A 24,722-nucleotide genomic window follows, 5' to 3' on the forward strand; every position below is an offset into this window, starting at 1 on the left:
AAGTGTCTTAAGTCTTTAAAAAGCAAACAAAGGTGGTCATTATGACTTTGGCGGTATTATAACCGCAGGGCCAAAACGACAGGAGCACCGCCAACAGGCTGGCGGTGCCTCCTGGTGTATTTTGACACCGCGGTTGCACCGCCGGGGCCGGCGGTTTACCGCCACAATGGCCCCGGCGGATGTAATCCGCCAAAGCAGCGCTGCCCTGGGGATTAGGATCCCCCTACCACCAGCCTGTTTCTGGCGGTTTGCACTGCCAGGAAGAGGCTGGTGGTAAGGGATGTCCTGGGGCCCCTGGGGGCCCCTGCACTGCCCATGCCACTGGCATGGGCAGTGCAGGGGCCCCCTAACAGGGCCCTGGCCAGCTTTACACTGTCTGCTAAGCGCGACAGGTGCAACTGCACCCGTCGCACGGCCGCAACACCGCCGGCTCCATTAGGAGCCGGCTCCTATGTTGCGGCCTCATTCCCGCTGGACCGGCGGGCGCAAACTTGGTTTGCGCCCGCCGGCCCAGCGGGAATGTCATAATGGGGGCCGCGTGCGCCCGCCAAGGTCGTAATGACCCCCAGAGTCTCTTTCAAGCACAAAGTACCTGGTTGGAGTGAAATATCTCTGCAAAGGGCCGCAGAGGAGGAGATGCGTGGAAAATGGTGTGTGCGTTGGTTTCGCCCCTTCACACACAGACTTGCGTCGTTATTTTTCATGCGGGGAAGACTGATTTCCGGCGCACGGACGGGTCTCCGCTTTGGGTCGCGGGGTTTTCAGACGCCCCGGGGTCTGTGCGTGGAATCCTGGGCTTGTTGACCAGCTCTGTGTCGTTCCGGTGGGCGATGCGTGGAAATTTTTCCCTCACGGCAGGCGCTGCGTCGATTTCCCCTATGGAAGTCAGGCGGCGTTGTCCAGGCGGGCCGTGCGTCGAAGTTCTGGTCGCACCACAGGTGCCACGTCGATCTTTTCCTCGCGAAGTCGAGCGGTGTCTTTCCGGTTTGGCGTGCTGTTAATTTTTTATCGCGGAACAAGCTGTGCGTCTAATTTTTCGGCACACAAGGAGTCCAGTTGCAAGAGAGAAGTCTTTTTGGTCCTGAGACTTCAGGGAACAGGAGGCAAGCTCTATCCAAGCCCTTGGAGAGCACTTCTGCAGCAAAGCAAGAGAGCAGCAAGACAGCAGGCAACAGCAAGGCAGCAGTCCTCTGTAGAAAGCAGTTAGGTGAGTCCTTTAGGCAGCCAGGCAGTTCTTCTTGTCAGGATGCAGGTTCTAGTTCAGGTTTCTTCTCCAGGAAGTGTCTGAGGTGGTAGAGCAGAGGCCCTGTTTTATACCCAAATGTGCCTTTGAAGTGGGGGAGACTTCAAAGAGTGGCTTAGAAGTGTACCAGGTCCCCTTTCAGTTCAATCCTGTCTGCCAGGGTCCCAGTAGGGGGAGTGGCAGTCCTTTGTGTGAGAGCAGACCCTCCACCCTCCCAGCCCAGGAAGACCCATTCAAAATGCAGATGTATGCTAGTGAGGCTGAGTACCCTGTGTTAGGGGTGTGTCTGAGTGAATGCATAAGGAGCTGTCAACTAAGCCCAGCCAGACGTGGATTGTAAGGCACAGAAAGATTTAAGTGCAGAGAAATGCCCACTTGCTTAAAGTGGCATTTCTAAAATAGTAATATTAAATCCAACTTCACTAGTCAGCAGGATTTTGTGTTACCATTCTGGCCATACTAAATAGGACCTTCCTACTCCTTTCAGATCAGCAGCTACCACTTCAACAATGTATGAGGGCAGCCCCAATGTTAGCCTATGAAGGGAGCAGGCCTCACTGTAGTGTAAAAACAAATTTAGGAGTTTTACACTACCAGGACAAGTAAACTACACAGGTACATGTCCTGCCTTTTACCCACACAGCACCCTGCTCTAGGGGTTACCTAGGGCACACATTAGATGTGACTTATATGTAGAAAAAGGGGAGTTTTAGGCTTGGCAAGTACTTTTAAATGCCAAGTCGAGGTGACTGTGAAACTGCACACACAGGCCTTGCAATGGCAGGCCTGAGACAAGGTAAAGGGGCTACTAAAGTAGGTGGCACAACCAGTGCTGTAGGCCCACTAGTAGCATTCAATCTATAGGCCCTGGGCACATATAGTGCACTCTACTAGGGACTTACAAGTAAATCAAATAGTCCAATTTGGTGTGATCCAAGGTTACCAGGTTTAAAGGGAGAGAGCATATGCACTTTAGCACTGGTTAGTAGTGGTAGTGTGCAGAGTCTAAAAACCAGCAAAAACAGTGTCCACAAAGTGGAGGGAGGCAGGCAAAAAGTTAGGGGTGACCACCCTAAGGCTGTCAGGTCTAATAATATGGGTTTATATGGTGTGTTGATTCCCCCTACTTGTGCGGTTTTAAATGAGGTGAACATTAGAAGGTTTTCTTCTTTGGTGGATCATTTGGCTACTATTACTAAAGGTTTATTGACTATAATTTATGAAGAGATTGTAGCCATTAATGAAATGGTTAAACACAATAGGGTTGTTTTTGCTATGGGTCTTGCAAAGGAAGGTCGTATATGTCATGTAAAAAAGGTCCAGCAATGTTGTAGATTTGTGCTTGATGATAAATATGTATGTTAATTATATAATTAATATTTGCTTCCAGAAGGCAATGAGCGTTACATATGGTTACATATGTGCTTTCCTGTCTACTTCTGTTTCAGAGGGAGCAACATATTTTATCCCCCTCTTAGTTGCATCACTTTTTGAACCAAATATCTGTCAATTTTGTTGGCACAGGATCTACTGGGGGGGAGGGTGAAGTAGACTATGAGTTACCTTCTGATAAATTACCTGAAATTAAGAATTTAGCTTTTGCTAAGAAGCATAATGAGACATATAAATATGCTATCTAACTGAAGTTTTACTAAAGCTAATGAGGATAGTGTATGTAAGTTGACTGATATAGCGTGTAACTTTATTAGACAATTTACGGCAAGGAGAGTGAAAATTAGTAGAAATTCTGCACAAGTAAAAGAGATTGAATTACAGGAAAAAGCTGAGGAAACATTTAGAAATTCAAATATACATCGTAGGCTTATAATTTAACAGGAACAGAAACGAGTTATATCTATGATCCATGAGAAACATGATGAATGGGAACCTTCAGGTATGATTGGGGCGAGTAAGTGCAAATGTAATTCTATAGTTAACAGATATTATATGGTGGGTAATCACTCTACATTTAGAGGCATTTATCATGTGTGTGATAAACAGCTTATTTTAACATTCTAAGTAACTGAATATTTTCTGCTATCTTGCTCCAGTCTTTCCAGGAGTGTATCATCTAGGTAGGATGAATGAGATGAGTTAAACAAGTCTTAAAAGGGAGAGACATGGGTATTGTCAAGTGCTTATGGGTATATTTGGTGTGTTGATTTCCCCTACTTGTGTGATTTTGAATGATGTGAGAACTGATTTTCTACTTTGGTGAATTGTTTGGCTACTATTACTGCAGTTGCATCAACAAAATTATTGAAGAGATGGTAGCCATTCATGCAATGGTTAAACACAATAGGCTGTTTTTGCTATTTTACTTGCAAAGGAAGATTGTGTGTGCCATGTAATGTAGGTCCTGCAATGTTGTAGATTTGTGCTTAATAATAAGTAAGTAGATTAATAATATAACTGATATTTCTCATGGAGCTAAAACCTTGGGAGAGACTGGTGCACTGGAAATGTTTGGTTCATCGTTGGGTATGAATGGAAAAGAATATGCAAGGATTTCTGAATGTTTTGGGAATATAGGTAGTGTCTTAATAAGAAAGGGTTCTAACCCCTACTATTATAATTGTTCTTAATCTAATTGGTCTACAAATTGATCTACTTCCTCTATTAAAACTTCTGGAAGTTATCGGTTTCAAGGGAAATTCGAAATGTGACTGTGGAAAAAAGAAGTGGAAGAGGACCAGAAAGAGAAACAGGGAAGATAATGTACTTGATCACATCTAATCCTCGGTCTATGATCAAATGAAAGCATTGAATGAGTCAATGATAAAGAAACAACATTTGATGAAAGAAGTGTTGTAGAGTAGGGTAGTTCATGAATGAGTAAAACATTATCAGTGAGGAAAACCAAGAGGACATGTTTATTAGAAAATAATGTTTGTTTCTGTGTTTTGAAGTTAGCATATCTAGGCCAAACATTTACATTACTAGGCCTTTGCTCGTTTACACTTACCTCCATTTTAAAGCTGTGAAATAAAATATGCCTTTTAAAGTTTTACCAACAAGTTTTCTATGTGTAGGTTTTTTTCTGTGCTTTGTTTTCCTTTTCATAAAATAATTGAAATGTGATGCAGTCCGTGGTGTTGTTTTCTTGAACTGTAATTATCTGCATATGTTAGGATTAAGCCATGCCACGATTTTCTCATATGTTGCAATAATCAAAGCTGTTTATACCCGAGCCACAACTGTATTTCCGTTCATTTTAAATATTGTTTATTGTTCAGTTTGTTGCAATGTACATTCACTTGTTTGTAGTGTAAAGGAGCTTAACATGTATTTATGATTTAAGAATTTCTTAAAATAACTTGTTTTATGTAGCACAACTTCTAATATGTTGATTGATTCCAACATGTATTTTTGTTAGTATAACCCTATGATACCACTTCATGCCATGTCGAGATTGTTAATTTCCTTATGTTCTCACTTCACACAATTGGCTTTATTTTTATGCATTATTGATGCTGATTTGAATCGAACTACTTTTTGCCTCCAGTAATTATTATTTTGAGTCAACCTTTATAGTTTTGATTTTGAAAACTGCCCTGGAAACGTTTTCTTTTCTAAGGACCCCGTCATTTGGGATTCACATGGTCTGATCCTGTACATCAGCCCTTTGAATATATTACTGCAAAGCAACAACATCACTCAGAACTCTCAGGTGAAAATCATCCCTGTTATTCAAAGTTAGCCATCTATAAAATTATGTTATGTATGGCCCACCCAAATCATCTACTCCTGCCTTCACGTACTGTGCAGTGACAGAGGAGTAATAAGGGACACCTAGATAACATGACTTCTGTCACTGAACCCCACCACCCTCTGTCCCTTTTACCCCTTCCTCTCCCCTCCCTGTTGTGCTCTCTGCTGTGTGAGCTGCGCTGACATGCTCTGTGAGGATTCAGAGCTGCTTTCAATCCCCTTATGACATAGGAGCTGTGAAGTACCACATTTTGAATCTGGCATTCATGCTAGTGGAGCTTGGTGAAAACCATGCATAACAAAGGTATTTACCATAACAAGACCAAAAAGGGCAACATTTGTGCAGCGAGATGGAATCAGAAGGCTGGTTTCAGAGAGATTGCCTCACTCTTGTAGTACAGCTGGCTCTTTCCTAAATGTCAGGAGAAAGCTAAAAGCATTCCTGAAACTCAGGAGTAAAGCAGGAATATTACAAGAGTACCTCATGTCAACTAATAGTAAAATCTCTGGGAGTCGGACCCAGAGTAACGAGGCCGTGTTAGTATGGCGCACCTTGATTTTTTGTAAAATAACCCTAGGATGGCATTTTGAGGTATTAAGCGTTGTTTTCGCAGTCACTGTAAGCCACTTTTTGGTTATAACAGGGAACTTGTTTTTTCTAGATTAATAATACATGTGAATTTGAGTTTATAAATAACTTTATTCGCTATTGCAGTATTATTAGGTCATATTTTTTCACATTCATTGCATATACTTCAATACGGTTTTGCTAATGCAATATAGCTGATGTATTCATTTTATATCAGGTTTCACTATTTAAATATGTGTTTATGTTGGAGGAGGGTTGTTATGTTTGGGGAGAACTGGAGCATTTTATGTTGAACCGTAATTGAAGGTAGGGTGACCACCCGTCCGTAAATTTCACGGACTGTCCGTAATTTCGCCCTGCTGTCCGTTGTCCGTGATGAAAGCTTTAACGGACGGCATTTGTCCGTAATTTTAGCTTTCACCTAAAGGGCAACGGAGGCAAGGCGAAATTACGGGCAGAGGAGTTTCCCCAGCTGGGCTGGAAGGCAAGGGGGTCTCCTGTGCTCTGAGGGAGGGAGGGGCAAACAGATAAGAATAGACCTTCTTCCCAGGGTGTCTCCTTCCATAAAGACATGCAAATGTGGGCAACTGGTAAATCTGCAAATACAAAGGGGGTTGAAAACCTGCATTGACTTTACTAAAAGGAGTCACTTGAAGTTTTCTGGTGGCAAAGATATTTCTTTCAGAGAGGTATTGTAATGGTGTTCCAAGGTGAGCTGTGGAGTGTGTGGTTTTAATGGAGTGTTATAATTTTTTTATCACTAGGTATAAACTGTATATTATTCAAATCTGTATTTGAGAAGCACTTTTTTTTTATTTGACCGAAATGTATTTGCGCATTTTGTAGCAGCTTTTATTATGATGTAATTGTATTTTTCACAGTTCTTTCAGGTACCTTGGTACCTCATAGTACTAACAAACATTGGCAAAGCCAATAGGTCTCATCTACGAACGAGTTAATGGCTTTGCTAATGTGTTTTAGCCATTAGCCATGTTATACACCAGAGTAGCTGCTGTTCAGCATGGCTTAAAGCTAGTGGCATAGTGGTGTGGAGTGGAGTAGACTAGCATAGGAGCAGTGGCGTAGAGCCCAGTGGTACAAAGTACAGTGCAGTGGGGTACAGTGCAGTTGTTTAGAGTGCGTTAGCGTAGAGTGCAGTGGTTTAGAGTGCAGTGGCATGGAGTTGCAATGGACAGAGTAGAGTGGCATAGAGTGCAGTGGAGTAGAGTGGCATACAATAGAGTAGCAGAGAGAGCAGTAGTGTAGAGTGGTGCAGTGGCATAGATTGCAGAGTAGACTCACATTGCAGGGAGTGCAGTGGTGTAGTGTAGAGTGGTGCAGAGTAGGGCAAAGTGCTGTAGAGTGGAGTGATGCAGAGTAGAATGGCTTAGAGTGCAGTGGCATAGAATGCAGTAGTACATAGTACATTGGTGTATAGTATGGTGGTGGAGAGTGCAACACTGCAGAGTAGAGTGTCAGTGCAGTGATGTAGAGTGGAGTAGAGTGGCACAGAGCAGTGGTGTAGAGTACAGTGGTACAGAGTAGAGGGCAGTGGCGTACAGTGCAGTTGTTTAGAGTGCATTGGCGCAGAGTGCAGTGGCATAGAGTGGCATGGGGTAGAGTTACATAGAGTGCAGTGGAGTAGAGTGGCATACAATAGAGTAGCAGAGAGTGCAGTAATGCAGAGTGGTGCAGTGTCACAGAGTGCAGAGTAGACTCATGTGGCATAGAGTGTAGTGGTGTAGAGTGGTGCAGAGTAGAGTGGTTCAGAGTATAGTGCCTAGAGTGCAGTGGCATAGAGTAGAGTGGTGTAGAGTGCAGAGTTGCAGAGTAGAGTGTCAGTGCAGTGGTGTAGAGTGGTACAGAGAACAGTGGCATAGAGTACAGTGGTGCAGAGTAAAGGGCAGTGAAGTTGTTTAGAGTGCACTGGTGTAGAGTGCAGTTGCATAGAGTGGCATTGGGCAGAGTGGAGTGGCATAGAATGCAGTGGAATAGAATATATTGGTGCAAAATGCAGTAGTACAGGGCAGAGTGGTGTAGAGTATAGTGGTGGCCAGAGCAGTGTTGCAGAGTGTCAGCTTGCAGTGGTGTAGAGTGCATTGAACTAGAGTGCACTGGTCAGAGTGGTATAGAGTACAGTGGCGTAGAATAGATTGTTTCAGAGTAGAGTGCAGTTGCATAGAGTGGAGAGGTGCAGGGTAGAGTGCAGTGGCATAGAATGCAGTGGCACAGAGTGCAGTGGCATAAAGTAGATTATTTCAGAGTAGTGTGAGGTGGCTTAGAGTGGAGAAGTGCAGGTTAGAGTGGAGTTGCATAAAGTGGCATAGAGTGTGATGGCATAGAGTAAAGTAGTGTAGAGTGCCGTGGCATAGAGTGCAGAGGTGCAGAGTAGATTACAATGATGTACAGTGTATTGATGTAGAGTGCAGGGGCATAGAGTTGAGTGTTACAGAGTAAAGTGTATTAGCTTAGAGTGCAGTGGCGTACAGTGCAGCGTTGCAGAGTGGCAGAGAGTGGAGTTGTGCGGATTAGATTGGTGTTGCCTAGACTGGAGTGGTATGGCGTGCAGACGAGCAGAGCGCAGTGGTGTAGAGAGGCGCAAAGTGCGGTGGCTTCGAGTAGAGTAGTACAGAGTAGAGTACAGAGGCATAGTGTGAAGTAGCATAGAGAGCAGTGGCATAATGTCGAGTGGTTCCGAATGGAGAAGAGAACAGTGGCATGGAGTGGCGTAAAGTGGAGTGATACAGAGTAGGGTGCAATTTTGATATATTCTGAAGTCTATTCAAATGTTGTCATGCGATAGAAAAAAACTCTTTCCTAACCCCAGTATCCAGCAAGATTGTTGCATAAATCCTCTCACTTTGAAGTCAGAGAAAGGAAAGTAAACACTAAGTTCCCACCGAAGACAGAGCCTGACATTTGACTTTGTTCTTTGAATGCACAGCAAATATGATGAGATAAAAACAAGATTTACAGGCCTGTTTACAGAAAGGGAGCACTCGGCAGGATACTGTAAAGAAGGTTTTGGCAAGGGAAGGGACAAATTCAAGCTGCATGGCCTAAAACAAATAAAGCCAGCAAATTGAAAGCAACAAATTGTGAGTTACAAACCACAAGGCCAATGGCAAGCAACGGACAGAATGCATTCACAAGGAAGCACTATGAATTTACTTAAAGTGACAGCTGTGGGATACTTTCTGTGTAAAGTCCAGTATTTCAGTCCATATCTTGCAGAGGTTTGGCTACATCAATCACCCAGGTAATATGACAAGAAGACCTGGAGTAGTTTCCATGTTGCAGGATAGGTCTGTACACCCATTCTATCAGTTTGCCACCATTTCCTATGGTTCAGAGCTTCTGGCACATCTCTTGTAGGGTTAGTGCTAGGTAGCAGACATGAAATAGGGCATTTAATGATTATTTAAGATGGTTGTAAGTAAGGAGTTGACCGGGGTGAAGATGGTAGTCTGCCAAAAGGGTTTAGAAATTTAGTAGCTCACTGTTCAGAAACAAAGTCCCCAATTTTAAGACACCTGCAACATGCCACTGTTGGAGCTGCTCTGAGCACAGCCATCCTGTGCGAGTGGGAAGGCTTAGCAAAGGTAGTGCAGGAGCATAGGGTTTCTTCGTGTCAGTGAGTTTACAGGTTCTGGCAAGGCAAGAGAAAGCCATGCATGATAACCCCGGATGGTGATCCATAGAATGGTCAGTAGGAAACGATGAGCAGTGCATTAAGCCTTCCTTAAAAGTCTTTACTGGTAAACCCCATCTCATGCAGGGAGGTGGGCAGAAAGCCAGTGAGCCACCCATTGGACATCTGCAGCTGAATAAAAGCATTCTAAGTCCAGAAGATCTAATCCACCCGCAGTCACAGTTAGCTTTAGAGTGGAAAGAGCTCCCGATGGCGCCGCAGCGACTAAATCAGATGTGTGGCCTGTCTGAAGAAGGAATGAAGGACGAGCAGGGGAAGGTTTGCAAAATAATACTATCATTGGGGTAGCACACCATCTTCACTAGTGCCACGTGGCCTCTACAGAAAGCAGAAGAGAAGACCAAAAAGCAAACTGGGCTTGGAGGCACCGTTCGCTCTGCCGAGATTTTCATCCTGGAAATCAGTGTAAGAATGGTAGATATTAATCACTAGGTATCAAAAGGTAACTGGTTCCCAGTTCAATCTGAGATCTAATTGTGTATGAAGGCGAAAACAGTGCCATATGTTAATGAAACACAAATTAAATTTTAAAATTTTCAAATTTTGTTTCTGCAATTTACATCCCAAATATTTTGAAGATTCTATGTGTACTTGACACTTAGGGATAACCCAGATCTCTAGTTTGGCTTTTGCTCAATTTCAAAACCATATAAAGACATGGACTAAGCGGGCAATTGCCTTGCACAACCTTGCAAGGGGTCTGGCCCCTGCTCACCTTTCACAAGCACTAACAGCGAACCATTGCACCAGAAGAGTTTGCCAAGGTGGATGGGTGTTGATTGTTCAACCACTTGACAGTGCCCCTTCTCTTTCGTTCCTGTGTGCAGACAACTCCCCAGGTACCCAATACCTTCAAATAGTCTTGGTGGACCCATCTTGTCTGATTTTAGGAATTGTCCCACCTTGTTCTTCTCTTCTTTATTTATCCAGTTGTTAGCAACAACCCTTTGAATTACTTGCCGTGGATCTCCCATTTGATCTCGATTTCATCCTACTCTTTTATTATCTTTGATTGGTAGTCCGGGCTCCCATTTCTGAGATAAATGTAGAGTCCCAAACATACACTCTAGTGCAGTGAGACTACAGACAAGTTATGGGTACATCACATCCTGTCATTAGGTGTGAGACTGTCACCCACACCATCTGCCCTGCCTCTTTAAAAAAAAATAGGTTGAAAGTCCATGGGCGGTTGGGGTAAGCCAGATGTTTTTGTTCAATTTGTTTAAACTAGCATAAGGTTAATTACCTTAATGTTTCCCAAACTGTTTGCCAGGGGTTTTGAAATGTTCAGAAACATAATCAACATATTGCTGTTACTTTCTCTTCAGGAAAGATCGGGTAGATTTGGGTAGGGGTGATGGCCTTGCTGTGAAGGGCATTAATTTACTACTGAACAAGGATGTAATGTGACACCTGAATGTAGCACACAAGGAGGCAATCACAAAAGGTCCACAGTGAATAAATAGTGCTATGTTGAAAAAGAGTACATAAATGCACTGACAACATAGTGAGGCATGGCCTCTCTTGCGTGTGTCTGTAAAACTGACTTTTGTTCTTGAATTTTTGTCCTGAATTTTGACCCTTTGTCCTGAATTTTTGTCCTGAATTTTGACCCTTTGTCCTGAATTTTTTACAGTCCTGTCCAGAATTTGCCTCAATGCCAGGTGGTCACCCTAATTGAAGGGGTCCTCAGTAGCAGGCCCCGACAAAGTAATGCGTGTTTGGTCTTGCCCATGACGTCAAGGCCGGTAAATAAAACACGGGCACTTCCCGCCAGGAACTTTAGTCCTGACTATAACACGAGATGCGTCTGGGCGGACTGTATGTTCAGCGGTGCGGTGTGCCGATATGCGCATCGAGCTGCCCAGCGGTAAACAAAGCCACGCCGTAACAGAGGGTGATCCATCTTGCTTATGAATACGCTGTAGCAGACTTTTGTCTTCAAGAAGACGGCTTCAAGCTAAAATTGTTCTCACGAAGGTAAATCACTGAAAATCTCAGATTGCTAGGTGTTGCGATGAACATTAACACAATTCGCCGTTAAATGCGATTTTCGTCTTCTGTTCCATTTACGTAGAGATTTCCCCTTCCAGAAACAGAGGATAAACAGCTTTCTCTATGGAAATGCGCCAGGATTTCGGAAGGGGGCGCCACCTCCTTGGTCTACCACACGTTAAAGTACAAGGTCACTAAGACTATTGATAAATCACACTGCCGCCAATCCTAACTGACAGCTCAAACTAACATCAAGCAGGATGAGAGGGAAGAAAAGGCCATCAAGCAGCCATTTTCTTGACACTTTTATTCAATCACCAGCAGATTGCTTACGACAGCAATAGCAGCTGTTTTGTCTTCATCTTTCCACATTTGATAAAAGGTGTCAACTCAAATATTTTTAAATAATTCACTTACCCCTTCTGCACGCCGTTGCAGTGTAGCATGTGTGTGCGCAGATCACCAAGGCAGGTCAGTGCTCAATGAATATCTGCTGAAGGCCATCTGCGATCTCAACCGAAGCAGCGACAACGCCATAGAATGTAGGTTGGAAAAAAGCGGAGCAGTTTTTTGCAGCTCTGTTGTCTTGACAATACACCATAACGTGCAAACAATAATGGGAAGCCATGAAAGATGTACTATTGTTTTCTGCAATGTGTGGAGGATTTATGCTCTTTAATCTACATGCGAACCGGCAACTCCTGTATAAAAGCCCTTATTACAATCTAGTTGTGGCTCTCTAGTCACCTGTCATAAAAATAAATAATAAATAACATAGCTACTCAGATATGATAATTTATTACAGTTGACTAGCGAGGTCACAAAGCCTGCTGCCAGGGCGAGAAGTGAAATGAAAGGTAAGTCACAGAGCATAATTATAGCTGCAGTTTGAGCTATGAACAAGAAAAGTGGCTTTTTATTTTTCACCCTCTCTCTACCGACAGCTCTAGCTGTCTATGGCAGACAGTCTTCTATACCGTCTCGATGTCTGTCTTGTCAATCTCGGTATTTGTTGCTTTATTCCCTTTTCTGTGTTTGGCCTATCTTACTGAAATTTTAGGTTTTGTTGTTGGTAGATTTGTCATTTGTCCTGCATTGCCAACAGAGCCATGTTTAAATACCAGTTCCCTGCATTTCAGTGCCACCTTATGGTCACTAGAAAAACTGCAGAAAAGATTTGGAAGATACCACCCTGATCTTGACTGACATTGAAAACTAGTATAATCAAGCACTGTCAATGCCAAACAGGCTTGCTGTATGTAAATGTGAGACAGATTGGCATTGCTAATGTTTGTTCTGATTTAGTTTTCTAGATGGAATAGTGAGCTGCTGAAAGAAAAAATTTAGGCAGCATGTTCATTTTAGGGCATTACAGGAAAGGTGGAATATCCCAGCATGTTTCTAAATAGTGTAAACTACAACATTTTTAAATTTGTCTTATGTTAAGATAATGCAAAGATTTCTTTGCAACAAATTGCTCAATGGTTTCTGGTGTGTTTAATTTTGTTCTACGAATTCTGATTTTATTCTTCATGTCTGCATCCATCCCTCGTCTTTCATATAAAAGAGCAAGAGCAGTAGGCCCTCATTATGACTGGCTTCTTAATTCCGGTGGACCCAGTAACTCCATTGAAGTAATGAGATCTGTGGGAACACCATGGATCTCTTAACATTTACTGTGAGATATGAGCTGGTGAAAGCAGCCGCAATCTCTGGATGAAAGCGTGCCCCAAACTGAGGAATTACCAGAAGAATCAGCTGAAGAATTATCAGTTTTTCTGGTAATCCCTCTTTCCCCAGTGGATCATCAGTGTTCAACCTGTAATGGTCTAGATTTTCTGCACCCCTAGAATTACCAGATCCCTGGGTACCAATAACTTTGAGGGTACCCCCAGTATCGGAAGTTTCGGTGATGGGGAAAATTCAGTCCATTTATCGGATCATAAAGAAGCAATAAAATACCCTCTGCTGTACAGTAAATGGATACTGCCAGGGCTCCACGACCTTATAAAATAATTCCTCATTAATTTGCCACAACCTAGTAATGTATAACAAGGGGTATTTTATTCTACATATTCATATTACATTGTTTTCAGAGTGGAGGAATTATTAACCCCTCTCAACATGGCATTTGATAGAGCTTAAAATTTAGTGCTGTCCCTCATGTCACAAAAGTCATCAGGATGTGACAAGTTTAAGTTTGTGAAAGTAAAGAATGGAAAAACTAATGTCGAAAGCAACACTTACATGCAATTTAAATGTGAGATTGCTTATATTTCATAGTTCGACTTAGGTTCCTTTTGAATTAAATTTAAATCACGTTAGAAGGATGAAACTGATGTTAAAATGTAATTTAGACTCTAGACTAACAGTGCATATGTGTAATATTGAATTTCTAATGATTAATACATGATTGAGTTTTAAGATTTGTGTAGAAATTAGAAAAATGCACTTCTCTATTGTATTTAATGAAATACAGTGACAAAGCTTCTTGTTTAACCTGAAATGTATTATTCATATTAATGAGGCTTTACGGATGCTAAATTTTGTGGTTATATTTTATGTATGTTTTATTAAAATGTATTAATTGAATGTAATGTCATGACTCTTGTGTTAGCATAATTGTGGCCTGCAGAGCTTGCATTTAGCAGTCATGTAAAAATGTTGAATTCATATTTTTTTATAATGTGAAGACTTCTTTCAAATTTTGTTTTCATGAGAAGCAAATTGTTTTGTAATTGAGCCCTTTGTTTAAATGTGGAAAGATTAATTCCTTACATTACAGTAACATGGACTTAGTTCATATACATTTGTTTCAAAACTGTTTGGATGCACATGGAAATGAGATGTTCCCATGACAGACGTGGGAAATTGTCAAACTGTTGCAACCTGGAGTTTGCTGATCAATTGTAATTGGATGATGCCCTTTCAATGTGACATGAACTGATATTTCCGCTGAATCAAATTAATTGGTGAAATTTGAAATAAGGATGGACATTCAAACTTTACTCAGTCTTGGTCAGCCTTAAGGAGTTGTTCAGTCTGCAGCATTTTCCTGGTCATTCCTGAGCAGCCCTAAGCAGCTTGCTGAGAGCTCCTGGTACTTGTAGATGCCTTGCCAATTTTGATGTCCTGCTGATGAAGAGTCCCTTAATTCTTTACACTTGGAGAGGTATCTTTCTCTCCACCATTTGCCCTTACCCTTGAAATGCACTTTTTAGATTTAGAAATCCTTTTTTTGCCCCTTCATAAGACTCATGACTGAGCTTCTGATATGCTGAAGCGTTTTCATATTACCTATATTTTGCTAAACTTACTTAGTGACCTTCAGACCGAGATTACCTTTTTTCCAAATAATTGTTGACCTTTTTATGCTTTTGTCTTTTGCCTGCATGTGATTCTCCCCACAGGTGTACTTCACTAATTTGGTTAGCTGTAGGGTTGACCTGTGCCCAGCCAAAGATTTTGACGCTGCTAATTTGAACTGATCAGTGATTGTTAATTCCGAGCAGTGCATTATATCAGTGTCTTAGATATTTTTATTGATGTAATGTCTTATTCTTCTTGAATGCTTAGTTTTATTAATGTTAGTTTGCCTGAATTTATTTAGCTGCCTTAGACAACCCTTGGTGATTATGTACCTCTATAACTTGGTTCTGCACACTGCCTTCATGTCTTTAAGCTTGTGGTTGTAATCAATCTTTATACTTTAGTCTTGATTGGAGTTTTCCTTATGCGGCCACATTGGTCATGGTGTTTGACTTGTTTGGGGTGTTGATGTAATTTTGTTGATGGTTCACCACACTACTTACTGTGTCCAAAGGTTCGTCGACCTCAGTGAGCATTTGATTCCTGCGGAGGAGATTAATGTGTCCACAGATCTGGTAGCAGACTGATGTTTTCATCCCAGAAGAGGGGGAACCATATATTTGTTTAGAAAAGGGAGTTAGAATTGACCTCATGTTATTGCCCAGTTCAAAAATTGCCAACCCCGTAATTCGTTCTGTGGGCCATTCCAGAGATTGATGAAGTTCCAGCTTTGTGTCTACAAGTGAGGTGTTGTCTGAGTATAAATACGACTTTGCACTTGCAATGCTTTTGCTTGAAGATTGCGGTGAGGTGTGATGTTGTGAAGTGTTTTGCGGAGTTGTCATACTCGAGGTGATTGTGGCGCTTTTTGCTCAAAATTATCTGCAGCTGTTGTTGGTCCCAGGATAACGCACAAGTTTAGAAGACACTTGGTTAACTTATTGTTTGCAGTGAGGTACTTGTCATGAGGTGTCATTGACTGTGCCAATAGTTTTTCCTTGAGTGAGTATGAGTTGTTGGTTGATATTTAGGGAATCTTGAGTACTCATGGAGGATCTATATCAACCGAACTGAGAATTGCTGGTCAAGTTTTACTCTTTGTGTAATTGTTTAAGCTACAGTCCGAAGTGCGGACCGGACAGATTTTTAAGTGTTTGAATTCCTACCTGTAGTGTACAGACAGGATGTTGGTCTTTGCTCGCAAAATTTGCATTAGGTAGTAGTGAGCAATTGTGTGAGGGACAATTGTGAATCTATTGCAGCTGTTGAACGAAGTTAGTGTGGTGTCATTTTGTGCCACACTGGTATAGGTTTTATGAATAATCTTTATTGTACAGTTAATAAAAACCATTACAAAGGTGTGCCATATATTACCAGCATAACATCACAAATTTTAACATATAAAATGCATAAATATTACAATTCCTAAATGAAAATACAATTTAAAAAGGCAGATTTTAACCATGACCTCAGTCTTTCCTGGCCCCCCTCCTGTTCGCAGGAGTTATATTCTCTCAATGGTATAGATTGAATAGTGTGAAGATGCGCTGGTATTGGTGGTCAGCGCCATGTTTATATTGGCTGAGAACAGCTTGCGAAAAGCATTGTGGGATTGAAAGTTACTTCCTAATTCAATTGAAAGTCATTTTGATTAAATTAATTTGAGCAAAAAGTGACATTTTTGATGGCGTTAAGAAGTGCACAAAGAGGAGATTTGTTTATTTCAGTTAGACAGGGTGAAGAAGCTCCACCCAAATTAACCCCAGCTTATCATGTCACATCGCTAAGAGGAGTTTCTGCATGCGTATGATTAGAACAATGGTGTAAGATGACAGAGAAAGAGGGTGCATTAGCTTTTCCCCATTATGGAACATTTAAATTGAGAATATCACATCATTTGAAATGAATATTTTATGAGTCCAAGCCTCCTACAAGAACCCAACTATTTGAAGGCCCTAAGCATTTGGGAACTTATTGCAAGACAGAGAACAATGACAACATTTGAGAATAGAATGCAGAAAACAATTAAAACATTAGCGGAAGCTAGATGGGATGCAGAACAAAAAATGTGGAGAGCAGACTTATTAGATGGGGTGAAAATGTTTCCAGCCATTACAAAAGAAGGTGATGGGAGTGCAAAACCTAAGACTCAAAAGAAACAGACACCTAAAGCAAGGAAGACAGCTGAAGATGAGGGTAAAAATACAGTTACATTTGAGAGTGATTCGGAAGATGAGTTCATAAATCAGCTTTTGATTAATCATCCCCCCCACTGTATAATTCAGTTGAGGCAGAAATGACTAGTGAAGCAGTGTAGTCCTGAATTTTCCAACTGCTCCAGTTGCACAGATCCTGAATCGGATAGTTCCAAGTATGCCTACTAATTCAGTTACACAAGTGCCGTGGTTTATCCAACAGTTCCAAATGTTAATACAGCACAGTCCATTCCAAGATCAATTGTAAATCAAGCAGTACCATTCCTAGTTGTATATCAGGTAATGCCAATTCCTAATGTGAATCAAACAGTACAGGCACCTAGTGTGACTACGCCTGTGCAGAATGTTTCTCAGAATCAGCTTATGCCTATGTCTACGCCAGTGCAGACTATGTCTAATGCTACCCCAAATCAAACAGGACAGATTTTCAGTAACAGAATCAGACAAATCTTATGGATCCCAATATACCAACAGTTCCCGTGACTATAGGTCCAGTTGTTCCCTTGTATGCTTCAGGTATGTTCGGGAATTAATATCCATTTAATAAATGTTTCAGCAGTTCCTGAAACACCAGCTTCATCTGCTGGGATATTACCAATTGGTATGCAGAGATCACTTCATTGAAACAACTCAGAGATGGAGATCTGCTTCTTTTGTCCAATCTTTGACTCCTATATGAACTGCAGAACCTAACCAGATGTTTAATCAAGCAGGACCAGTTCTTGATGCAAGGTTTCCACAGGGAACCCCGCTTCCTTAAATGCCCACACCCGATTAGATCTGAAGCGTACATTACTGTACCCCGCAAGTAAATGTGCCCCAGAGAAATATTATCAGTTTTCAAGGTCTTCCAGCACAACAGTTGATAGATTGGTTAAACAATCTGAGCCCGCATGGTGCAATAGGTATAACATTGGCAAAGTTAGATCTAAGGAGGCACCAGAGGGAGACAGGATATTGAGTGTGCCCAGACTGAAACTAGGATTAAACAAATTAATTTTGGGAACGCTAGACATGGCTCAATTGGAAACTTACACAGAAGAAGAATTGAGATTGTAAGGATGTTACTCAACAAGCAGGAAAGGCTTATGAAAATTTAGCAGAATTGGCTAAGGAATATGAAGTGGACTTAAAAAAATCTTAAAGTTACGGATTAGAATTCAGCACCAAAGACATTATTAACACGAGATCACACAGAATGAGAATGTGCATTATTGAATCATATATATATATATATATATATACATATATATATGTATATATATATATAAACATGGGGAGCATTAGATACATGGGAAGGTAGATGGACAAAGAAAAGTGATCAGAAGAAAGCCTAGCAGAACTTTTATCTCTGGCAGGAGCAAATCAAACTGAGGGCAATGTACAACTGATGCCTATCAGAGAAATACCAGGTGGAGGTTGTTTGCATGTTCTTTGGAGGAGTGACATATTGTCTTACACAAATGATTACCCAAGATTAAGAGAGAATCCAGTAAAATGATACAAGCAGACAGAAAGGTTTCTGAAACTTTAAAAATGCCTGTATGAAGATTTGAATACGTTGTTTGACATTGTGGTTCCAGCTGACTTGTGGACTGAGTGCAAAAGAAGTGTTGATTGGCTGGATGATGAGCCTCTGAGAGATACAGTAACAGGTGCGCTGTTGAAGAGGTGATGAAAAAGTAATTTAAGGTAATTGATTTTGTGAAGAACAAAGTGTCTCTGAAAGATATTGATTGGCAGAACATTGACAGGACATTACAGGAAACCAAAGAGTCTATTCATGCTTGATATGAGAGATTGCTGCAAGTATTCAAACAGCATAACGGTACAGAGAACATAGAGCCGAAGGATATGGGTCATTTTGTATTCAGGTTTATGCAGAGACTGAAGTCGGACATTAGTGAAATGATTCAGCAGCACCTAATTTGTTGGCAGAATAAATCCATTGATGAGGTCCTGCGGTATGCAAGGTACTGCAGCAATGAAATCAAATTGAATCAGAAAAAGTTGAAGCTAAAGTTGATGGTGATTCAACTGAAGGCTGCACAGAAAGGAACACCGAGCCCACAAATGAGAATACAAGTGGAATGCAATGTGTGCAACAGCAGGTTAGCAACATGGTTCAGCCTAGAGGGAAAGAGGTGGTGTTCAGGAAGATCAGAGTGGAACTTTTGTTGACATTCAGTCATTGAAGAAAGTAAATCCTTGTCATGCTTGCGGAAATTTAGGTCAATAGCCGAGGGAATGTCCAAATAATAATACAAATAATAATTTGATGCAGAATGTTGGAGTGGCTCAGACTCAGGGTAATAATGAGGTTCAAATTCAGAGAGTACAAATAACCCGAATTCCCAATGTACATGTGTCCCCAGAACAAGAGATGCAAGTACCCTAAACCCAGATAACTCAGCTGCAGTTGATTGTTCCTCAGCAGAATATTAATCAGATGGCAAATGCAAACATGAATCAGATAGCATCACAAGTTCCCTTAATTGATTTGAGTGATGAGGAATTCTTAAAGACATTTCACAGTGATAGTTCTGATGATGAAGATTGCATGTTAGCTGCACCCTTAGAGGTAGATCAGCGTGGTCCCTATGTAAATGCCAATGTTATGGGATACAATGTGTCATTCTTGATTTTCACTGAAGCTACACGTTTCACTGTCAGAACTGCAGAAGTGCCAAACTTGCCCCTATCAGGAAGGAGAATTCAGGTTGTAGGAGCAGGAAATAAGCAGTTGACAAATCCTGTTACAGAACATGTCCCAGTAAAAATAGGTTCATTTGGGGATGCGCACCAATTTGTGGTTTGAGATTTAAATCCAATAAACCTGTTAGGATGTGATCTGTTATGTAAACTGAACTGTTCCAATAGCTGCATTCCTTGAGGAATAGAAATACAAACAAATGAGAAAGATGTCCCCTGTAAAATTGCAGAACTGTACCCACTTGTCTCACTGTATCCAGTGATGACGTGCAATGATTTGCCCGAAGAATTGCAAGAGACAGTTTTTCCTAAGATTTGGGATTTTGTAGGAAGGGATATAGGACTTACAAAAGAGGTTGATCCAGTGAAAAATAATAATGAAGCCAAATGCAGTGTATCTGAGGAAACCACCATACAATATGACACCCAAGACAATTGCAGGAATAACTCCCTTGATTGAAAGTTTGGTTGGACTACTATGGCAATGATTGGTCTGAGATGAGTACTAGGACTCATTTGATCCACAATCTGAATATACTATGCGCTGACGTGTGCTGACGTGAGGTGGCCGTAGAAACCATTGTGGAGGCTGCTGCGACCCTTGACCCTCTATTGTGATCTGAGGAAAACCCAGGAAATCACTGCCTGCCTTCTGGCAGAAGGTGGACTTAGCCCAGGATTAGCCTGGCCTGTTTGGAACCGTAGTTGTAAGCAACAGTACCTGGTTATCACAATACACCTCGCAATATCAAACATCCTGCGGTCCGGCATCCTGCACCTGCCACCCTGCATCACCCCTCCCCTCATACCTTGTGCGCCGCTCCTGCCCCACTCTACCTGAGGTCAGAGCCTAGAACCTGGAGCCTGACAGATTTGGCGGGCGAGTGCTGAGGAGCTCTGAGGAGCACTTAGGAGACTTGAGGAGAATGCAGCCTCGGAGTTTGGGATGTGACAGGGGAGCTGTGACAGTTGCCCCATGGCCCCGTTACCCCTATCACCATCGCCTTTTCTACTGGACAGATGGGAGCAGGAGGTTTCATTGGATTAAGGCCAATCCAAGCTCAAGTTCCAGACAAGTGGGAAAAGGGGACGTAGTGCAGGCAGAGGCCACAACGGTTAGTCTCTGCAGCACGGTCTGACAGAGCCCCTGGGAAGAGACCTGGTACAGGAAGCAGGTGAGATCCCCAACTATGCCACTTGATCATTCCTCACTACATTTGTTCGCTCCCCAGCCCACTTCATTTACACGTTTCCCCTGGGCTCTGGGGCCACTACCTCTGACCGTTGGCAACTGACCATTCCGGAAAAAGTAATACAGCTTTACACTGCATGCTCGTGCCCCTCCATTGCACCTGACAGCCTTGAGGAGGTGAGGTGACGCAGGCCCCTGAGCCACCACCTCCAACCATTGACCATTGACCACTGTCCACTGGCTCATGATGAAAAAGTAACAATGTTTTACACAGCATGCTTGTGCTCCTCCATTACTGCTGACAGCCTTGAGGGGGTAAGTCGACGGAGTTTGAGGTGACATAGGCCCGTATTTATACTTTTTGACGCTAAACTGCGCTAACGCAGTTTAGCGTCAAAAAGTTTTGCGCCGGCTAACGCCATTCTGAAGCGCCATGCGGGCGCCGTATTTATTGAATGGCGTTAGCCGGCGCAAGCAGACCGGCGCTGCCTGGTGTGCGTGGAAAAAAACCACGTACACCAGGCAGCGCCGGCGTTGGGAAAAATGGCGCTAGGGCGTCTTAAAAATGGTGCAAGTCAGGTTGACGCAAAAAATCGCCTCCACCTGATTTGCGCCATTTTTAACTACGCCCAGACGCCATTTACATGACTCCTGTCTTAGTAAAGACAGGAGTCATGCCCCCTTGCCCAATGGCCATGCTCAGGGGACTTATGTCCCCTGGGCATGGTCATTGGGCATTGAGGCATGTAGGGGGGCACAAATCAGGCCCCCCTATGCCAAAAAAAAATATTAAAAAAAAAAAAAATTATACTTACCTGAACTTACCTGAATGTCCCTGGGGTGGGTCCCTCCATCCTTGGGTGTCCTCCTGGGGTGGGCAAGGGTGGCAGGGGGGGTCCCTGGGGGCATGGGAGGGCAGCTGTGGGCTCATTTTGAGCCCACAGGTCCCTTAACGCCTGCCCCGACCCAGGCGCTAAAATCCGGCGCAAATGCGGGGTTTTTTGCCCCGCCCACTCCCGGGCGTCATTTTTGCCCGGGAGTATAAATACGACTCATTTGCGGCGCAGTCATTTTTTTAGACGGGAACGCCTACCTTGCATCTCATTAACGCAAGGAAGGCGTTCACGCAAAAAAATGACGCTCTTTCCTCATACTTTGGCGCTAGACGCGTCTAACGCCAAAGTATAAATATGCGTTAGTTTTGCGCCGAATTTGCGTCGAAAAAAACGACACTAATTCGGCGCAAACGGAGTATAAATATGCCCCATAGTTTTTTCTCAAAAAAGGAAAAGACCAGCAGACTTCAATGACTAATATTGCCAAACTTCCATAAAGAGAAGGAAGACAAATAGATCATCTTGCAGTCAGAAGAGAGAACCAGAAACAGGCCCCCCAGGAGAGACAGGATCATTCATTGCAGCAACAAAAGTAACTTAATACAAAACACTTCATAACCAAAAGAATGAGATTGGGGAAGTCTTGCCAGCCACCAACCTGCAAGTCATGTAAACGAGCTTTGCCAAAAGATTCAGATTCATCTTGCAAAAAAACAAAAAAAAACAAAAAGAAAGGCTCCCCCTGAAATAATAATTTCCTACTTTGGAAAAATAAATCATCAGCAGAAATTCTCTATCTTAAAAGACCCAATGGCCACAGTATATGCCATGTCAGAAGAGGTACCTGGCCGACCTTGCCCTATCATTCCTCAGAAGACAGATAATGAAGTAAGTTCCCATTAATCAGGCTGTTTGAATGGAACAATCCAGAGAGGGCTTCCTGGGGTAAGCAGGTCTCAATTGTCATTGCCCGTTTCAGGAGACAAAGTAGGGATATCTACCCCGCAGGGGCCCATCTCATATGGTAAATCAATGCAGATAACCGCTCAGGTCCATGTAAGCATGCCGCCTCAGAGAACAAACAAACCAGCGGCAAATGATAGGGCTTCAAGAGCTAGCATGGGGAATGAAGGTGACATATATTAGGAAGAATACAAGGTTGGAGATATGGCTATAGGCAGTCATTATAGCAATGCAGTTCAGGAAATATAAAATATAGCTCCTGGAGTCACTCACTGTGAATGTCAAATAACTCAGATTTATTACAAGTCCTGGAATGCAAAAGAATATGTCTCCAGTCCCTGGGACACAACTGAGGTCCCCTCACATCCTCCTTTCATAATGAGCAAGAAAGGAAAGACCCAGAAGCAATCCCAGTAACCCCTCGGCTGAGTAGAAATCAGCACAAGGAAAGAAGGTTAAGAGAGCCACCACTCTATCTCAAAAATTAAGCCAAACAATGTTTCCTAAATTAACAACAACAGTTAACCCCTTGACAATTCATGAAAATGGAGAAAAAGTTCCAACTCTAAATGGATATCGAGGCTCTTTGTCACCCTTCACAATATCATCTACGAATGAAAATGAATCACCTTCACAAGTAGGTACGCACATGTACCATACAAAACAGTAGAGGGAAACATTGTTAACTACGTCACAGCAATCAATTGAAGTGTTGAACTTTCAATCAGACAAACATGATGTATGTATGTATGTATGTATGGTGTATTTATAAAGCGCATTCCGGCCCGGGGGCATCGAAGCGCTAACTAAGGTGAGGCAGTGCACTATGTGTAAAGAAAAAGGTGCCGGCTATCGGGGAAACAGCCAGGTCTTGAACCGTTTCCTGAAGGTAAGGTAATTGTGCTCATTCATGAGATTCAGCGGAAGAGAATTCCAAAGCCTGGCCGCGGCGATAGTGAATGCTCTGTCCCCCCACTTCACCTTCTTGGTACGGGGGACTAGAATTTGAAAGGTGCTGGCAGAGCGCAGCAGGCGTGTAGGTTGTTGCCACTGTAAATTGGTGGTCAAGTACTTGGAACCGATCCCGTGAATGGCTTTATGTACAATGCAGAGTGCCTTAAAAGAGATCCGTCTGGCTATAGGAAGCCAATGCAGATTCCTAAGGCTCTACGTAGCGGAGGCTGATTGTGGCAAGTTCAGTATTAGTCTGGCCGCTGTGTTCTGCATCAGCTGCAGTTTTTTTTGTGATCCTTTATCCAAATTGAGCAAGATAGAATTGCCATAATCCAATCTGGACAGGACCAGGGCCAGGGTGGCAGTAATTCTCCATTCTTTTAAAAGGCAGGGGAAAATTTTCTTCAATTTCCTCAAAATCCACATGCAGGATTTTATGGTCTGGTTAACCTGAGCTTGAAAAGATAGATGATCATCAAAAAGAAATCCTAGATTCCTTGACGTGGAACCAGGTAGAGGCAGTGTGCCACACTCTTTAGGCCACCAGTTAGGGGACCACTGTGCCCTACTTATCCCAAAGCAAAGTCCAGATCAAGTTAATGAATTTGATGGCAGCATCCATCACGGGAATAGACCAGAAGCTGGAAGCTTTAACAGCATTCATTACAAGGGTACAAGCCATGTATTCACCATCTAGCCCCCCCCCCCAAAAGCTTGTACATGTGGTCCACTAATAAGTAAATTGCCTTCCCTTCCAGAAATCTTGACAACATTTTTACAATCAGGAGGGAACTCTCTGAAACATGACCCATCTATCAAAAACTATAAAGGAGGACTGACAAAAGTACAACCAGGTGTGGCTCTGCCACCGCAGAAGAAGCTCTACAAAAAGAGCACCAATCAAAAGAAGTAGTAGGGTCCGATTCAGCAGCTACAACAGCCACTAATCAGAACGCACATACAGTACCATCTACTTCTAGTCCCGCACCCAGCAAACTCACAAAAAGGCAATGAAAGCGGGAAAGGAAAGGGAGGTACAAGCACTTTAAATCTACGGAAAGTGGTTCCAAACAAATCGATCCAATCTTCGCAAAACAAAGTAATCCACACACAGATAAGTCTCCTACAAATGTTCACTCGAAAGCTCGAATACATCAGGGTTTTCGGCCTGAGCTAACTCAGCAATGTTAACAAACCCAACACAACAACATAAAAATATTAGATCAGACAAACAGGTCCACATCACAAGCTCAACAGATATTAAAACTCCCCCGAGACAGACACTGGTGG

This window comes from Pleurodeles waltl, chromosome 8 (genome assembly GCF_031143425.1).
Source record: "Pleurodeles waltl isolate 20211129_DDA chromosome 8, aPleWal1.hap1.20221129, whole genome shotgun sequence".
NCBI lineage: Eukaryota > Metazoa > Chordata > Amphibia > Caudata > Salamandridae > Pleurodeles > Pleurodeles waltl.